Genomic DNA, 18,385 nt, shown 5'->3' with positions numbered 1-18,385 from the left:
CCTCACCCCAGCATCTCTGGCCTCTCCTGAGGCTGATGTGGGAGAAGGGCAGAGCCACTGGCCTTTTTCCTTCCCACCTCTTGCTACCCTCCGCAGATGCACTTTGCACCTCCAGAGCATGAAAGCACAGATCTGCCTGGCCGTTACGCAGATCCTCGTGTCCCCCCTCCACCTCCGCAAGCATCTGTGAAATTACACAGTACGATCCGGCCCATGAAGTTCTCACCAGTGCGAGTAATTTCTGTCCCTACTGGGCCTACTTACATGCGTACAAACATCTTGCACCTAGAAGAAAGGGCAGTCATAGGAACTATACAGTATCTAGTTACTAGCCATGGTGAGAGTAGGCAGATCTCCTAAAAGAAATCATCGTTTTGTATTGATACTCATTAAGAACAAGCTACAGCATCTGTGAAGGATGAAAAGGAGTTGTGTGATATTTATGATTCAGCAGCAAAAAAAACGCCCCCTCAGAGAAACAAGTCATTAGGCAAATTATATGCAATGTGGTCCAAAAATATCTCTATACATTTACCAGTTAGCATAGTTATTGTAGTTGCTTTACTAAATTAACCAAAAATTTCAGAAATTCAAAAACTGAAATACAGAGACTTTATACTGAAAGATGTGGTAGTACAAATAAACAAAAGTAATATTCTTCAGGAAATAGATTTTCATTTTGTTTATAAAAATCAATAAATACTGAAAATAATAATGAAAATTAAAAAATAAATAATACCAACAACTTTAAATTGTCCTGGGACTCAATTTGTAATTTAAGCTGATTTTGTGATACTTTTGCAGTATGAGTTTCATCAAGAAGTCCTTATCTATTTAAAAAAGGGAAGAGAAAAGAAGTCAGCAGTACTACTGAAATACAACCAGAAAAGGGGTCACAACTACAGCAGAAAAATGACACCATATTACAGTTTGGCAGGAATACTCTTAATGAACACACATAAATGTGTAAGAAGAAGACAGCATCACAATTACAGGCATGAAACAATGATTGAGTGTCATTTTCCTTTTTTGCAGAATGAAAAGTAACATTAGCAAAAGAGGAAATGAAGGCTAAAGAGGGAAAGAAAAAGATAAGGAAACTTTAAAAGTCACCTCTTTGTGATAGTCTTGTAAGGCAAATGTTGCATGCACTACCTCCCCACGAAGCTAGACAAAGTCGTTCCATTCCCTGTGTCTTCCCTTTCATTTATTTTCATGAAGAAAGGTTTGAGAAAGCGGATCGTTGGGAAGAAATACTACAGACTTCTAAATTAGTAAAAGAACTTCCAGCATCACTATTATATTCTGGGTAAGAGGAACTGGAAGAAATTATGTTTTTCAGCCTCTGAAGTGCAATGATCAATAGCAAAAGGAGAAAAGCTAAGAGACTAAGGAATATAGAAACATATACGTAGACATTGGATAAACGGTCAGAAGATGAATCCACTGAAGTTGACAGGGATGTGGGATACAGCTCCAGAAAAGTCCCATTTTCCATGTTTCCTACAAATCCAGATGAAGGGTCAGGTTCTGACATTTTTGGTTCTGTGTTTTTAAAATCACCACAGATCTTGCATTCAAAGACAGTTTTAGCAGCATAACAAAGGGTTTATTTTAGACAACCATTTTTACATCACAATGAAGAGATGATGAGTCAGCCAGTGATCAAATTTATCCTTTACTGCTCAAGCCCAGGGTATTGTAAGATTGTATCCTTCAGAACTGAAAAAAAAAAGTAAGATTAATTTACTAATAGATAATGTGATTTAATTGTGTACCTGAGACAATCCAATTCTTAACAGTTACAAATTATTATTTCTTAGCATTGAGCTGCAATTTGTAAAGCATTAGCTAACTACTATCTTTATATCTTTGTTTGCCAAAATGTATAGATAAAGAAAATTTCTGCTTATCAGTGAATTTAAACTGACCCTTCCCCAACATGAGTTGTTTAACTGAGAACAGCCCAATCCAAATATCTTTGCACTTTGTGCGGGACAGAAGTATGGGAATCCAAATTCGTCTGGTGGATGAAAGCTAGTCAAAGAACGAGAAAATCCCTTTCAAGACTTCAGCTTGTCATCCTAGGGCAAGGCTATTTAACACAAGGATGGATGGTACATCCACCACCCTTAGCCACTATTCCATACCATCTTGCCCGAGATAAACAGAACCAGAAAATCCACCAGACCTGATTTCTTACTGTATACTTATAAAATGGATCAAATAATTTCAAAGATTAAAATGCATCTTGCTCTAATACTGTCTCACTGCCAGGCACATTTCAGTGAAAAGTTGCCGCTTCTGTCACCTACAAGCAAAATCCCAAGGAAACAGGCAGCCCTTGCAGCTCAGCAGGTGTGAGAGGACTTTCTAAGGGCAGTGAACGCTGAAGGGGAAAAGAGCCCAGCTCTGGAAAAGCTTTGCCTCCAACCACTTTGTGTTTAAACCTGGCAGCTCTGGTGCTGGCAAAGGTCAGAGTAGAATAGGATGAGATCATTGTACACTAAACTGGTTTTTTTAAAGCACCGTAGCCAATCCCCAAGTGCAGACTGGAAGCATAAGAGAAGGCTCATTGATAAGGGCGTGCTTGTAAAAAGTAACTTTGTGAGGTAGCTGAATTACAAGCCATAATCCATTAACTTTGCTTTGATACAAATAGGTAATGCAAGATGTAAATGGGTAGGAAATCAAGCTTATTTTCTGCATATATTATCAACCTGCTATCTTTCTATCCATCCATCCATGGTCAACCTTTCACTGCACATACTCTGGTATTGTACAGAAAGGCAGTGAGCTTTCCTCCCTTCTAGGAAGACAATATCCATAAACAGCTTAATTCCCAGAGTGGTCCCTCTCATATTGACCTCGCTTTAGGCCTCATCCTGTGGTCTCCGTTCAATATCTGTACTTCACAGTTCCTGGGCTTTGTGGAGCTCTTCTCATGAACTCTACTTCACAGAGGGTAGGGAGACAGATTTTCCCTCACTAACATTTGTCTTCAATAGGTTTACAGTTGTTCTATAGGTTAACAGTTGCATATTTCCATTATGTTAGTGGATGTTCTACAGTCAAATGGAGACAGCAATCTTTTTAGGTGCCTTAAGGCTCTGTTTTGCCCCGTTCCGCAAGAGCACATAAGAAAGAACAAAAGAAGAACACAAGTTGGTCCATCCATTATTATGTTCCTCAGAAGAGTTTTTAGCAGAACTGCAAGAGCTGAAAGATGCTGAAATCTAATGTTGTCCCCAGTGCTAGGTTTCCTGCAGAGAACCATGAAAACCTGGGAGCCCTTGCTAGGCCCAAATGATCCAAAAGACATAGACCCAAAACGTGGTACAGCAATCCTTTTCTTCTACTTCCCTGGAGGCACTGTGCCTCATCCAATCTTAAGTCTCCTCATACACGTCCAGTTCACAATCCATCAGGCCTAAAAAAGGAAATATGGATTTTTGATGCAATGTCCTTGGCAAACTTCATCTGCACAATGTTAGACAGTTAAAAAGACTACCTAGTGCAGGAAAAAACTTGTTATCCCTTTAAAATAATTTGTTCCTGGATTAACTAGTCCTTATCACAGATTCCAAGTGCCATTGTAGACGACACTGCATTCTTCAGTACAACCTTTTCTATTTCATTGCTGATATTCTTAGGGTTAATTCAATTCTTCCAGTCTAACTCACAATGAGCAACATCTTGCTTTTTGGAAAATCCCACTGATTTTCATTGTGGTAGAGAGAGCAAACACTGTCAGTATGAGTCAAAGAGACAAAATCAGGCCCTTCAAATAACAAAGTTACCATTTGCAAGTCTCTCTTTTTGTGTGTCACACAACTGCTGAAGCATCTCCCTGTGTTTCCATGAAAGTGTTCCAACACTCTTCCCTGCAATGCTCTGCCTTATAATTTTTCCTTTAAACATATTACTACTGCTAACTTGGCAAAGTACCTTTTTTTTCAAGTCTGATACATTTTGATGCTAGCTGTGACCAAAAAGGCCCCAATCTCAACTAATGATCCTTAAGAAGGGTAAGATACTGTTCAGCTGATGCTGTTTCTTCTCTGTCAGAACACGGAAGCCTTGGAAGACACCCACTGAAAATGCTAAGAAGTTTGCTTTGCAATCACTGAAATTATTTGCATAGAGTTACCCACCATACTTTTGCACTTTAAATTAAATTTAGGATGTTATGCTATACACCATAAAAAGCCCTAAGTGCCTGAATAACAAGGACTACATTAAGCAGTAGGCATAATCCCACATTTTCAAGCCCTAATTTGTTTTTTCTATGGTGCAGAGCTACATCTGCACTATTGCTAAAACAGAAAAAGGCTATTCTTTGGTCTCAAGAACAACACGCAAGGCACATTTTCCATCAAGATAGCTAAATTCCCTTTTATGCTCAAGGACAGGGTGGCCACATCACAACTGCCTTTGGGAATGAATGATGCCCAGTCTTAACCCTAACCTTATCCTAATCTTAGGCTAATCCTAATCTGAACCTAATGTCTAGGCATTGCTTGGCGACCACTAGCTGGCCAAAACCATGCCAAGAAGCATGAAAATAATTCAAAAGGAGAGATGACAAAAGGCTGATTGCCTGGCTTGTATTAATATGCTAGTACATATGCATCCATAATGTTTTGAAAGACAAAAAGTTATATTCTGGATATTGTTTTATTGCAGAGCTTTTGGTATTCTTAATCAAGCATCCCAGGAGTACAAACATACTCAGGAGCACAAAACTGCATCTGCAAATATCAGATAAAAATATTCTAACCCTTGTAGTACAGAAGTACTGATGCATAAAATAGACTAAACCAAAACCATTTTATAACCCTAATATTATTTACACCTCAAGAAACAGCATTTATCATACATTGTTAAATGAATCACAACAGACTGAACAAAGAGAGATCCTTATGAGATTGTATTCCTTTTGAACTATCTTTAATTTAGTGATCCAGAATTAACTAATGGAACGATATGTGCTCATTTCATGTTCTGGAAGTAGTTAAGTATCTTATAGCTAATTTATCCTTTTTAAAAGACAGGTTTTGATATCAAAGATGTTTATCCTTGATTACTCATCATAATGAAAAGCAGATCCATTATTAATTGAGTTCCTCTACAATAACTTAAGGAATAAATTCACATAAATTCTTTAACATGGCAGAAGTTAAAAGACTTTAAAATTCTTCACAAACTTGAAATCTGCTATGTTCTGCTTTTACTATTAAGAATTTTGGCCCCAGTACAAGGAAGAACTTTGGCATAGGACTTTCTTTGAAGTTAGTGGAAAATTTATGGTTGTAAATAGGACTAATCAGGAGCTTAAAGTTAAGCAGAGATATAAGTGCCTTGTTAGATCAGAGCCTTTGTAGGTCTTACTATGTTAATTGGGCTATTTTTAAATTGCATGTTGTAGTGAGATCAGAGACACTGTAAACTCTGATTCCACATGACTATGATGCAGATCCTACTTGCCTCACTCTGAGTAGCAATGAGATAAGTGATTGACTATTATCATAAAATGTAACTTCAGCCAAACTAACTCTTTGGGTATTATTTTAGGAATAATAAAAAAAAAAGCTTATTGTTTTAATCACACATTTAAAAAGTATGGACCTAAAATGTAAGGTCATACTCCATCTAAAGGATTTTTACAAAACATCTGTATCCTGTTGAAGTTAACAGCAAAATCATATGGGATGAACATACTCAATCCTAACGTCTGAATAGTATTGATAGGAAAGGTATAAAACATGTACAGAAATAAAATGAATCCTATCCAGATCCCTATCGAAGTTCCCTAGTGCCACTCCAGCATTTGCAAAAAAACTGGAAAGCAGCCAGACTGTGCTCAGCTAGTGAGTCTGTCTGGTAATGTAGTGTGAAGGGTGGAAAAGCAATTCTGGATGGAGAAATGTAGCAAGGAGGCCCTAGGACTGCATGAACCTCTGCCTGAAGGCAGATGAGACCTCCCAGTCCTTGACAAGGGGCTCCACAAGCAGATCTAGCGAGTGCACTACAGCCACTGGTTCGGATCAAGTCCCTGCTTCTCCTGAGACAAGGGGGTAAATGGCATAGCCATTTGACTGCTCTTCTGGGGTCTAACCCTCCCAAAGGAATAACCCCCAATAAATCTGCATGTCAACTTTTTCTTCTTTCTTGGGAATAGGTTTTGTGCATTACCAAAAACTAAATAGAACATCGAAAACATTAAAACATCGAGCCCAAACTTTGTCCCAGTAAAATCATTGGGAATTTTGTCACTGACTTCAAAATATTATGACAAAATTGAAATTGACTGAGTGTAACAAACACCTAGTCTTTTTGAGAAAGAACCCTAAAGCCAGCACACATGGTGTCTTTTTACATGCTCACTTTTTTGAACAGAAACACTATTGAAGTATTATTCTCCAGATATGCGTGGTTCCTCCATTCATTTCCTCACTATAACTCATTTTTCATAGGTGAGGATAACTACTCTTATTCCAAGGATAGGACTATGTGACAGGCACTGTAGGCAGGCTCGGCTGGGGTTTGTCATCTTTTCTTTTATCCCCTGATAAGTGGGAGGTAGGCAAACTGGCCTCCACTGAAAGCAGAGCAAACTGGGGAGGTGAGGGATTAAGTAATCATCACTATATAAGGACTAAACCCCCACAAACCCTCGCTTGCCATGAAATATCATGTCTGAGTAGCTACACCAAAACTATCAACTGTTTGCACCTTTCCCTTGATGGCATCAGCCATAAAGCCTGTTTCTTCAGAAAAATGAAATGTGTTCAGGAGTGGAGGCCTCATCTATTAGCATATGCCCTGGGCACCAAAATATATGTAACTATGTAACTTAATATTGAGCATCGCTGAGACAGAAGTTGTCTCCCAGTTCAGTCTAATGTGAATTTTAAATGAGACTGCAGCACTCTCCAAGACGGCATGCAGTAAACAGACAGCTTTTTCAGATAGTCACAGTCTCATAAATCCCTTACAATCCAGTTGCCTGTATTGTATTTCTCTGCATATCTTGATATAACAACTCTGTTTCTCCAGCCTCAGTGAAATATAATTTAATGGAGCATACTCACAACTACTGAGGCTCTAAAAATTGAGAAACAGGGAATGAAGATAAGTCTAGCAGATTCATTTTCATTAGAATTTATCAGACATAGATAAGCACTTTGGTTTTTTGGTTCTTCCTGACTTTTTGTGATGACAAGCTGAGAAATATTTTGGCTATTTCAAAGGCTTCAAAGTATTTAAGCAGAGAGCAGACTGATATCAAAGAAAATCACTGTTTTTGTCCTAGGTAAGCTAATATTTTTGTTACAATCTTCCAGCAACTCTTTCTTTACAGGTAAAAGGCATTCCAAAAAGTCCTTTTCTTATTGTAAACATGTCCTAACAGAAGAGAGCTTAATTTGCATTTACAATAGTTACAACAGTGAGGTCCCTTGTCACTTCAGACACCAACAGTGATATCTGCCTTCCTTCCCTAATAACTTAAAACCCTCTTGGCTACAAACAGAAAGGCAGAGGGTGAATGTCTCAAAGAGACAAGGTTTCTTCAATCTTCTTGAAAACGGATGGCTCCATAGAGGACAGGAAGTCCCTCCACGACCCCAGTGAGGGACAGGCTGAGAAGCTTGCCCTGTGTTAGATGCCGGCAGAATAACCCTCTTTGTTATTATCTCTGCACACCATGGTCCTCCCGCAGCTCCCGTGCCTGTCCTTGCTCACATGCATTGCTCAGTCAGCAACGTAAATGTCCCAGGGAGCACAGGGCATGCGGGTGGGATCACACAACCATGGGGCACAGGCAATGGGTCAAACGTTTGAGGCCAGTCCTGCAGAGATTTGGCTGATCTTGTAATTCTTCGTGCTACTGAAAGGGGTACCCCATGGAAAATGCTGTCTTTATAAGCTCCTTAGTGCCCAATGGATGCTCAAGTACTCAGGCTCTAGAAACACACAACTGTCCACAAGGTTACACCTATGCTATCATACATGGCCCTGGCAAAGTCTTTGCAGAAGACTGGAGTCTCTAGGTTTGATTATGTCAACACAACTTAATCTAGGGAGGATGCTCCCTCCTACCCTCACCCCCCTCACAAGAATGGCTACTACTAATTGGAAGCAAACACATGCAGCTCCCTACTGGGGGACACAGAGATAACGGCTAATGAAGCACACCCACACTGGTTATCACATGTTGGGAGGCAGGGGGAAGCAGAGAAGACTTTGCATGGTGCTTTGCACAGAGCTGAAATCCCAGGGGCTCCTCTTTGCCCTGCAAAGAGCCCTGCCCTGCTCTTTGCACCCAGAGAGGTGGCTGCTCACTTCTGCCATCAGGGCTTGGGCAGCACTAGCACTTCATCTCACGAGTCCTCCCAGTAGCCTCACACCGATGCTGACATACAGGAGACAATCAAATCTTCTTTTTCCATTCATTTCTGCTTTCTTCCAGAAACTGTTGTTCTGCATCAACTATGGAAAGTCTGTCCTGTGAATGTCCTTGCTGTGCTATCGATACCGGAGGCTATCACTATTATTTAATAGCCTCCGGTATCGATAGCACAGCAAGGACATTCACAGGACAGACTTTCCATAGTCAGTGCGGAACAACACACCCACAAAGGATGACTCGGGACCATCTTCCTGATGGTAAGGGATCTTGGTGGTTAGCAAATGGCACTCGAAATTACTGACCAATAATCTGGCCAGGAAAGGGCTAGGAAAGGGAAGTTAGTTGCAAGCCAGTACTTTGGATCTGTGCAGCAACTGCTTCCTCGGTATTAGGCAGGCAGCTCTTTGTTTAGAATAGGAGAGGAGAGGCAGAGGACATTCATTAGAGTTGACACTGATTATCTCTATTAAAGGACTCACAAGTGTGTTCTCTGCTCTCTTTTGCCCTTCTGGAAATTTAAGCCAGAAGTGAGCAGATAATGATATCATCCCCTGATGACCTGAAAAAAACCTCCACTCCTTTGTTCAGCATCAGAACAGAAAGAGCAGGAGAATAATTGTGCGGATTCCCAGAAGAGAACCCAAGCGACAGTGTAATGCCAGTTCCAAGACGAAACCTCTTGATCATTAAAGGTTCCCCCCACCAGTGCTGTTATCATAGCGATTACTTTCAAAAGCTGGCAGCAAGTTTTCATTACATCTGTTAAAAAGATTAAGGTTTCTTATGATCTTTGCTAATTTCATATATGTTCGAAGGCCAGCAAGCTTCCAGGTTAATTCTTTCATCTTCCTCACCCCCACCTTCATTTTCTACATTTGCTTCCTTTAGTATACAGGCTATATTATCACATATCATCTTTCCGACTACAGAAGCATTTAATGCTAATAAAATCCTTTCACATGCTCATACCAAAAGATTGAATGAACTTTACACACTGGGAACCCTTCAGCCTTGAAAGACAATTCACTCTCAATTGGAAAAATGTAGAAGTTTAACATCATGCAACTAAATTAGAAAATAGCTCTGGACAGAAAAGAATTTGGCAACATTTTATGCAGTTGAAAATGTAGAATGATTAGGTAGGAAAGGCAAAGAATGATTGCTCACTTGGAATTTAACAAGAATATGATCCTTAATACTTCTTATTCTTGCATGAATGCCTTTAGCAATTGAACGACCAGAAGTAATTAGGATACTTTTTTTTTCCCCTCGTATAGATGGACCCTCCAGGAACACAGGATCCTTTTACCACTCTGCCTCAGAACCAAGGTCTGTTACCTACTGACTCAATAAAAAAGTGCACACAAGGAAAAGGAAAAACTATTTCCTGTCACAAGCAAAGCCTGCCTTTTAATTTATGATCTAATTTCATTTTTTATTATGATCTAATATGATTTCAATTTATGACTTTTAAAATCTAACAAGACAAGTGCCCAGATGGCTTTGTTGCAGGTTAAAATCAAGTTATATTTTGTTTGGGGTTTTGTGTGGGACTGAGAAAAGGAAACTTTCAGAGCCATACAGACACTTAGCTTAATTCAAATAGGCTCAAATGCACCTATCATTTACATGAAAATGATCTGCACACTACACAGTTATTTACATCAGTGTAAAGCAAATATATCCTGACCTGGGATCAGACCCAGAAACTGTCAGTTGAATCTGTTCCTTAAAAGTTAGAGAAAAGCAAGAAAAAAAAAAAAGGAATAAAATACTTACAAGCAGGAAGATGTAGAGATGAAAGCCAAATACCCAATGCCTAGGCTGTAGTTTGTTATCACATCCGGATCTGAAGGGACAACAAGCTGAGAAAAGCCCCTAAAAAAAGAGCAAATCCAAGCCAAAGAGTTTAGCAATGACTAGATTAATAAAGAAGAAATACAGAAGTGCTGAATTTCTACGGTTTTCAGTGCCAGAAATTTCAGTGAAAGACAAATTGAATGGAATCCCGGTGTGTTATTTATTTCTGCTAGCCACATCCTTCTACAGTCCAGTTGCAGCATCGCATCTATAATGAAAAAATCACGCTTTTCTCTTGATCCCTGCTTTACAACTATGCCTTTATAATACTCATCTCCTCTTCTTTTGCAAAGTGCTCCAGGACCTTGACAGCCTGCTGTACTCTGGCACTGCTTTAAGCACTGGAGACGTATATCTATATTCTAGTTCCTTTTACGTTATCACCTAAAGACTCCTGCCGGGAATCAGGTCTTTCAGGATTAAATGCTGTTATATATTTATTCTCTTTATCTCAGACAATCTGCAGTTTAAATTCACTTACCTGAAATTCCCAAACTGAATACAATATATGCACAAGGATACCTAGCAGACTTTTGTGTGCTAAATTCATCAAATACCTAAAATAAGAATCCAGCCCCCGCACTGTCTTTAATAAAGCAAATTCAATTGATTGTATATGAATAACAATCCCAGACAACGCAGATTAAAACAAAAGTAGGGCCACTTTCAAAAAGAGCTTCCCCTCCAGGAAAAAAAAAAAAAAAAAGATGCTCACACCATCATTATACCTCTCAAAGCTCTACCCTTTCAGCACGTTTGGTTTGAACTGCATTAGAGAAACTGTTCTCTGGGGATGAATGTCAATGCATTGTTATGGTGCTTTCATCCCTTCTATCACTGAATCACTTACGGTTTAAGCCCGTCCAAGTTCAATAAAGAAAATTATTTAGTACAGCTGCTAAAGTCAACACTGGTGAAACCCAAATGTTTTGATTACATTGATTATTCTCATGTTCCACCCAGAAAGAGCCAGACAGTGCCCCGACAACCTCGCCACCCGGCAGGGCAGGTCTGCGGCTGCAGCTAAGCCCCTGAGATGGCCTTCCCCGGGGCCGGACCCAGCGCGCGCACTGGATGGGAGTGAGGGCCATGCACCTCATCGCCTTGGCCGAATTGCATGGCCAGATGCACAGAGCGGAGGCAGGCAGTGTTCCTGGGGATGGAGAGGGGGATGCAGCGGCCCCCCGTATCCCTTTTCTCTGGAATATCTGGGTAGTGTAGCACAGCTGAATCTTATCGCCCACAATTTTGACTGCTCATAGCAAAGGACCTTTGCCCTCCTGTTGTTTCTTTCAGAACAGCTCTTTACAGGGAAAAAGTGTGAATTTATGCAACAGGGACTTTAGCTTCAGATATGACAAATATAAATGATTGTGCTTCTTTTCTATCTCTCTTCTGTCTCTGCAGGATCTTCTTTAGCATATCTCCCCCACATACTCTGAGCACTGCTCTTGCCCATTTAGCCCTTCATTCAATATGATGCCACAATCCCCGACAAGGCTAAGGAAACAGAGCCCATGAAATCTTGAGCTAATTAAACATGCCAGATCTGCTGTGCAAAACATAACACATCCTCAAGGCTCTTCAAATGTGTGCATTCATATTCAAATGGCAAGTGTACGCAGTGAGATGGGGAGGTCTGAGCTTTTAATTACCTTTGTAAAACACAGAAATACTTAGACACAGAAATATTTAGAAGATCAAGAAGGTATCTACAGGAGACCCCTTTGCATAGGCAGTTGTATCACATGGTTTGTCTTCGTTCTTACCCTGTCTAATACCTTCACAGCTATTCTCACTGGTCTCAGTTACGACATTAGCCCACAGTCAAGGGTTTTGCTGTCTGTGCTCTAAGGCCACAAAATTCAGCCTGAACAAACCTGCCTGTATTCATTCCCATTGCCAATGAGATACATGGGGGAGCAGGGGCCTGTCTGTTCCCCCTATCTCTCAGGATGTGAATGGGGTAAAGGGTCTCATCACTGTACATCTGGGACCACAAATGGGGCCTTCCCTGTTTCTGACCCGCACAAGACTATAAGTCTGAACCCCACCCAAAGGAAATACACTTGCCAGGGAAATTAATCTCCTTCCTGTGTAAGTTTGCTAAAAATATTTATTTCCCACTTTTGTTGAAAATTTCCTGCAAAAAACTTAAGGTTACCAAAAAAAAATAAGGAAATTCAAAAGCCCACTCTTAAGTCTGCTTTACCACAGCGAACAGTCGTATTTGATTACTTGGTGTCCAGTCCCAGCTTTATTCCCTCACTAACTTTTATACCTATTGGTCACTTTCAGCCAAATTCCACCCCAGGCAGAAATCTCAAAGACAATCAAGTGCCTCAAGTTTAATGACAAAAGATGATCAAAGAGGAGAGACTAAGGTTCAACCAGTCATTTGGTTCCCCCTAACAGCTTTGGATCTTGGCAGTTGGCTTCTGCAGTCAAACACAGCAGCTGTCACCACCAAAATAATGTGAGGGAGCAGACTACAGGTGCCCGTGGAGATGGCAGACTGGAAAGGAATTCCTCTGCAAAGTTAGCCCAAAAAGAGAAGGATACGCTGCAGGATATCGGGCTTTCTTAATTTCAATATTTATAGAGTGACTTTTTGTTTGCTTTATTGCAACCCCAAACTGAAAAGTTTTGTTTGAACAGAAAAGTTAGTGTAGGGTGGTGGGGCTGCTTATCTAAAAAAATGAACATTTTCATGAAAGAAAAAAAAAGGAATGTGAAAAAATAATTTTCAGTTAAAACCCAATTTTCTCAGTGGAACAAGCATCTGAAAATATTTCAGTTGATTCCGTCTTGCCATCTCCTTTTGTGGTTGCGTCATCCAGTTTCTCCTACTCCTCCTTGCAGAGGCACCAGTCAGCTCTGTGGAGGATCCCCCTGACTTTGATAAGACTCCCAGGAGAAGACGCTGACCAGCATGTGCGTGGGTGATGCAGCTAACCTCAGAACAAACAAAAGTTAAATCAGTCTTGTTAGCTTGTGCCTGACTCCTACCACGGGCTCCCGACAACTATGCTTTGCATTTCGCACACGCGAACCAGGACTGGGCTGCGCCACGCACCTGGGGGCTCCTCCCGGCACTCAGCCGCCCTGACCCCCATCTGCCTTCTGATGGGCCAGTGGGCCACCTCGGCACTGCTTATCCGGTACAAAACCGGCCAGATAAAATAGCAATTCCCAGGGCAAGCAGTCCTTATTATCAGGCCTTGCTTTCGTCCTAGCGACGTGGCGGTCCTTTATCGCGCTGCACTTGTGATGCTTGGACCCTCAGGTTTGGTATCCCTCCAGGTGAAGTTCCTAAAGGAAAAAAACCCTCAGAAGCACCAGGCACTGTCTCCTTCATCTACCAGGAATACAGACTTAGGGCTAAATGTCAGTATCTCCAAAAGTGAAGGGATTTAAGGTCTCCATGAGCCCAGCTGGGGCTGTGGCACAGTGTCCTCCCCGATGACAGACGAGGTGGTCACAGGTGTGAGCGCAGCCAAGAGCCTCCATCTCTTGTGCTCCCTGGGGTCACAACCACCCTGCTGTGGCCTCGTCTTCTCAGCAGGCTTCGGGAGCCCTGACTTTACTAAGGGGCTCTGCTGAACAATAAAAGGCCCTTGACTTTGCTGGTCAAATTAGTCATTAGTCCTCAACTAATGAAGTTGTGACCCAGTAACTGGAGCCCAGAGGAGTCAGAAAACATTTTCTTATGGTAAAATTAGTTGACACACTGGCTTCAATATATTTTATTAAAAAAAACAACAACTGAGTATATGGCCCATATCAAACCCTAAAATGTCAAGCAGATTTCATTTTAATCTCCCTAAAATCCTGGCACAATATAAAGCTAGGACAGAAAACTGTACAGTTTAGTCAACAGAAACCTCTGTTAAGACATCATTTTGTTTCAGAAATTATTCTCCCTGAAAAAGCAGATTCAGTACCAACTATGTTCTGTGGTTGCGAATTTAAATGTCAGGGGAATTTTAGTCACAGATGTGGTATCACAGTAACTCTGCTCGCTGTAACTCTGCTTCCCAATTCAGGTGCCTCAGCCTGTTTTACCAAGAGACATAAGAAAAGGGCCTTTTCCTTAGATTCTCTTTTTCCCCTCAATGAATTATCAGAAAAGCATCTCCACCCTGACACCACTCCTTATTTTATCAACGCAGGCTGTCTGCCCTCCCTTGACAAAGAGACTGCAGCTGGCGTTATCACACCTATATGTGTTTGCTCAATATTATATACTTCCACTGTTTCCAAAATAGTATGTAATAATATATACAGAGTTACAATACTATGGCAAAGAGAGTTGCAGTGAACCATGCTGTCATGTGTAAGCATAAGGAGGCAGGGTTGCACCCGAAATGCTAAAAAGAACAAGTAAGGATAATTAGCTCTAGTCACAAGCTAGGGAAGGAGAGCTTCTGCTGGTAACTGATATAATTGTTTGTACTACAGTACCCTTCACGCGTCCTAGCCTTAGAGGACACCACTGTGCTCAAATCCAGAACCACACTAACTCCAGTGGCAGGGAACGTATGGCAGCGTGGGCAAGGGCTTGTCTCACCATCTTACGAGACAGCCACCAAAGGCATTGAAGGAAAAGCAAATGCCCTGGGACATATCAAGGAAACAAATGAGGTGATGGCTGAGGCACCTATACAGAGCTACGTGAAAGTGCAAGGGAAAACTCCGGGAAATGCAAAGGAGATAGCTTGAGGGAGACAGATTCAGAGTGCAGGGTCTGATTAAAGCCCAGAGGGTATGTCTTAAAGAAAAAGGGGATGTGGTATGTCACGTTGGGGAGACCGCTGAAGACATGAAGTGCCTGATGCAGTGGAGAAGGGGGAAGAGTAGAAGGACTGACAAAGAGGGGAGACATAGTCACTAAAAAGTGGATTTTTGCAGCAGCACTGTGGATCAACTATGCCATAGCAGGATTTCCTCTGTGCAAGCCAGGAAAATGAGTGGGCTGCAGTCATGAAGACACAAGGGGAGTGCTTGCAAGGCAGCATCAGAGGTAGAGGTGAAAATTTCCTGAGATTTTAGTATTTAAATTCCAAGTCCCAAATTCATCAGAAACATCAGATTTTCCAGTATTATCCAGATGTACTCTGCAGTTGAGCTAATTCCTCTTTTGTCTCCTGCATGGATAAGGTGTCAGGACAAAAACTACATTCTTTCCTGCCTCTGCTGGAGAATTTTACAGAATATAATTTATTATTTGCACTGCACCAATAAGACCCAATTATGAACCAAGACATTCGGCAGATACAAGCTACCCCAGTCAACCTTTTACATCCAAAAAGGTTAACAACATGCAAGTGGCAATAACTTTCTAAGTCAAGTATATTTGTACATTTATACTCACCTGCTTGGTGATAGTACTAGAGTAGACTTGGGTGCTGAAACAGCCCAGGATCCCATCCCCACCAGTTCAAGATCCTAGAGCATTTCTCCTGATGACTGCGATGCACACATACTTGGTATAGCAAGCAGCAGTCGGCAGGCAGGCAAGCCTGCACATACGGAGCAGAGAAAGGAAAGACTGGGAAACATGAGGGACGTGGGGGTAATATGCCTGCCTCTTCCCCCACCCCAAGGCATAGGCACAACCCAGTCCAAGAAAGAGGTGGGGAAGGCAGGCAGTCAGTACCCAGCCATGACTAACAGCCACCAACCCTAATGGGGACAAGCCCTTCTAGATATGATAGCAGAGAAGAGATCGTGGTGGTTTCAGGCCCTCCTTCATTTCTGTCTGTTCAGGCACGGAGGACTAAGAGCAGGGTTGAAATGCAAAAAGCAAAAGCAAAAGAACCTTCAAGCCAGATCCGCTATCAGAATAAAACTGCCAGCACCTTGCACATCCTGTACGTTCCAGATTTTACACATTTCTTTTATTCATCTTTCTCTCATTGTGCTACAATCACTTCAGAATTATATTTAATAATATTTACTATGCATTCCTAATTTTCTTTGCTTATATAAATGTCAAGCAATTTGGCAAATGCTCAGCCTTTTACCATTATTTTCATAATCTCCCTCTCACTGCTGTTGTGCATTTGCAAGGTTTGGGAGAGTTTGCTTTCCTTGCTTTCTGTACCAAACTTCATTACCTCTACAAAGATGATATTGCAACAGCCTGGAGCTTTTAGCTAGAGATAAAGTGTTTGGAAAGGACAAATTCCTGTACGTCCATCCTGTTTTATTTTTTCCATATTGTTGTGTCTAAGCTCAGTCCTACCCCGAGTACATAGGATAGGCATTTTATAAATTATTTGCAGTGGGAGCAATTCCTTTCCTGTCATCTTGCCATGAACAATGTGAAATGGCACATGGGTGGCAATATGCTCTGCACTATCAAACTCCCATTCTGCAGCATCTCTTTCAAAAAGAGAAAACAACCTGCGCCTCACTTCTCTCAGCATCCCTCCCTCTGACCAGCCACGCCATCACAGATGCGGTCTCTGTGCTCTTCAAGAGTGCTCCCTGCTCTGCCTTAAGCAAAAGCAATTTCTCCAGAATGAGAGAGCATTCAATTCAAGCACTTTGACAATCCAAGAAGTCAACAAGGACAAAAATGGATTCTTTCCAAAATACATTTGGGAACAATCAAACGCAGGCCTAACGCATACATACATTAAATGCACGTGAAAACCAAATGCCCTTGATTATAGCACACGAAAGGCGAAATACTCAAAAGACTCTGGCAGGGCAGTGGCAGAAGGTGCGTCTCCCCGCAGCACGGAGACACGGTAACACCAGCTGCTAAAACCCGCTTAGACACCTGCTTTACCGCTGGCAAGTCTCCGGCCAGCTCGGGACTAACGAGGCAAACCTGGTGCTCGGCAGCTTCGGGGAGAGAGCGGATAGTGCACAGCGGACCGGCTCATCCGCCGGCCGCAGCCAGCGCGGGCTGGAGTCGCACCGAGGGCACCAACAGAGCGCACCGGGGCGCGGGGAGGAAAAACACCCTCAGTACTCGGGGCACGCTCCGCCGAACGGCGCGTGGGAATTACACCCGAAGTGCAAATCTCTCTAAAAAATTTTTTAAAAAATAAAATAAATAAAAAGGCAAACAAAAAATGCAAAAGCCAAAAAGGAACGAGCCCTGCGCGGAGAGGAGCAGATCCCGCCAAACTCCTCTGCTCAGCCCCAGCCCCAACCCCAGCCCGCCGGCGGGGCACCTTCCTCCCGGACGGCCCCGCGCCGCGCCGCGCCGCGCCGCGCGGGGGTCCCGCGGCCCCGGCCCGCGCCCGCGCCCGCACCTACCGCCGCCGCCGCCGCCGCCGCCTCTGCGCCGGCCGCCGCCGCCGCGGCCGCGCGGGGGCCGGCGGGGAGGGAGCGCCGCCCCCGGCCCGCCCCGGCCCGGCCCGGACTGGGCGGCGGCGGGGCCGGGGCAGCGCCGCAGAGCGGGGGGAACCCCCAGGTGCCGGCTCCGTGCGGGGAGCACCTCACCTCGCCCCGGGGGGGTGACACCCGCCCCATCTCAGTGCTGTGCGGAGGGGAAAAGCCACCGATGTTTACGGGGCACGGCACGGGCTCCACACAGCTATCCCCTGCCGCTGTGCTCTTCAGCTCCCGAGGCTGGTCTTGTCCCAAAAGAGGGCTGTGAGGGGTACCGCCAGCCGAGCAGAGCTGCCTCCGGAACGGCACGTCCCCCCGCGCTGCGCGGTTTCCAGCTCCTCCCCAGGACAGCTTCGGGTCTGGGCCTGGCACTGCGACCCGGCGCTGCCTGGCAAAGGACTGGGTTGGAAAAGCAGCCGCAGCGGGCAGTGAAAATGTGCAGGTGTCCTTTGGAAAAGTCTTCCAGGTTTTCAGGACAGCTGCCGAGCCCCTGAAGGATGCTTTGACATCATTCATGCAGGAGCAAATTAATAGTTGTACCAAGACCAACTGAGATAATGCCTATAAAGCAGTGTAACTGAGAAGAAAATCAGGCGCTAGTTCATTTGGAGAATGAAATACCTGCAGATACTCTGCAATCAAATATTGGGAAAACACTGGCTGGATGGGACACATTTCTTTCACTGGACACTGTGAGAGAAAAGGCTCAGCTGGTCTCTGGTGCCCTTGTCTCATCCACTATGATTTTTTGGCCAAATGACT

At 43.0% G+C, this 18,385-nt stretch overlaps 1 non-coding gene across 1 annotated transcript; it reads right to left on the bottom strand.

Annotated features, from left to right (window-relative positions):
• Positions 1-1,592: 1,592 nt before the first annotated feature.
• LOC106500450 (uncharacterized) lies at positions 1,593-17,769 on the bottom strand. Its single transcript, XR_010883142.1, has 3 exons — positions 17,735-17,769; positions 10,193-10,291; positions 1,593-1,722 (listed from the first exon to the last, which is right to left on the bottom strand). It is a non-coding gene; the product is annotated as an uncharacterized protein (transcript).
• Positions 17,770-18,385: the final 616 nt, after the last annotated feature.

The sequence above is a fragment of the Apteryx mantelli genome, chromosome 1 (genome assembly GCF_036417845.1).
Source record: "Apteryx mantelli isolate bAptMan1 chromosome 1, bAptMan1.hap1, whole genome shotgun sequence".
In the NCBI taxonomy this organism is placed as follows: Eukaryota; Metazoa; Chordata; class Aves; order Apterygiformes; family Apterygidae; genus Apteryx; species Apteryx mantelli.
This window is presented reverse-complemented; position numbering and strand designations above follow the sequence as displayed.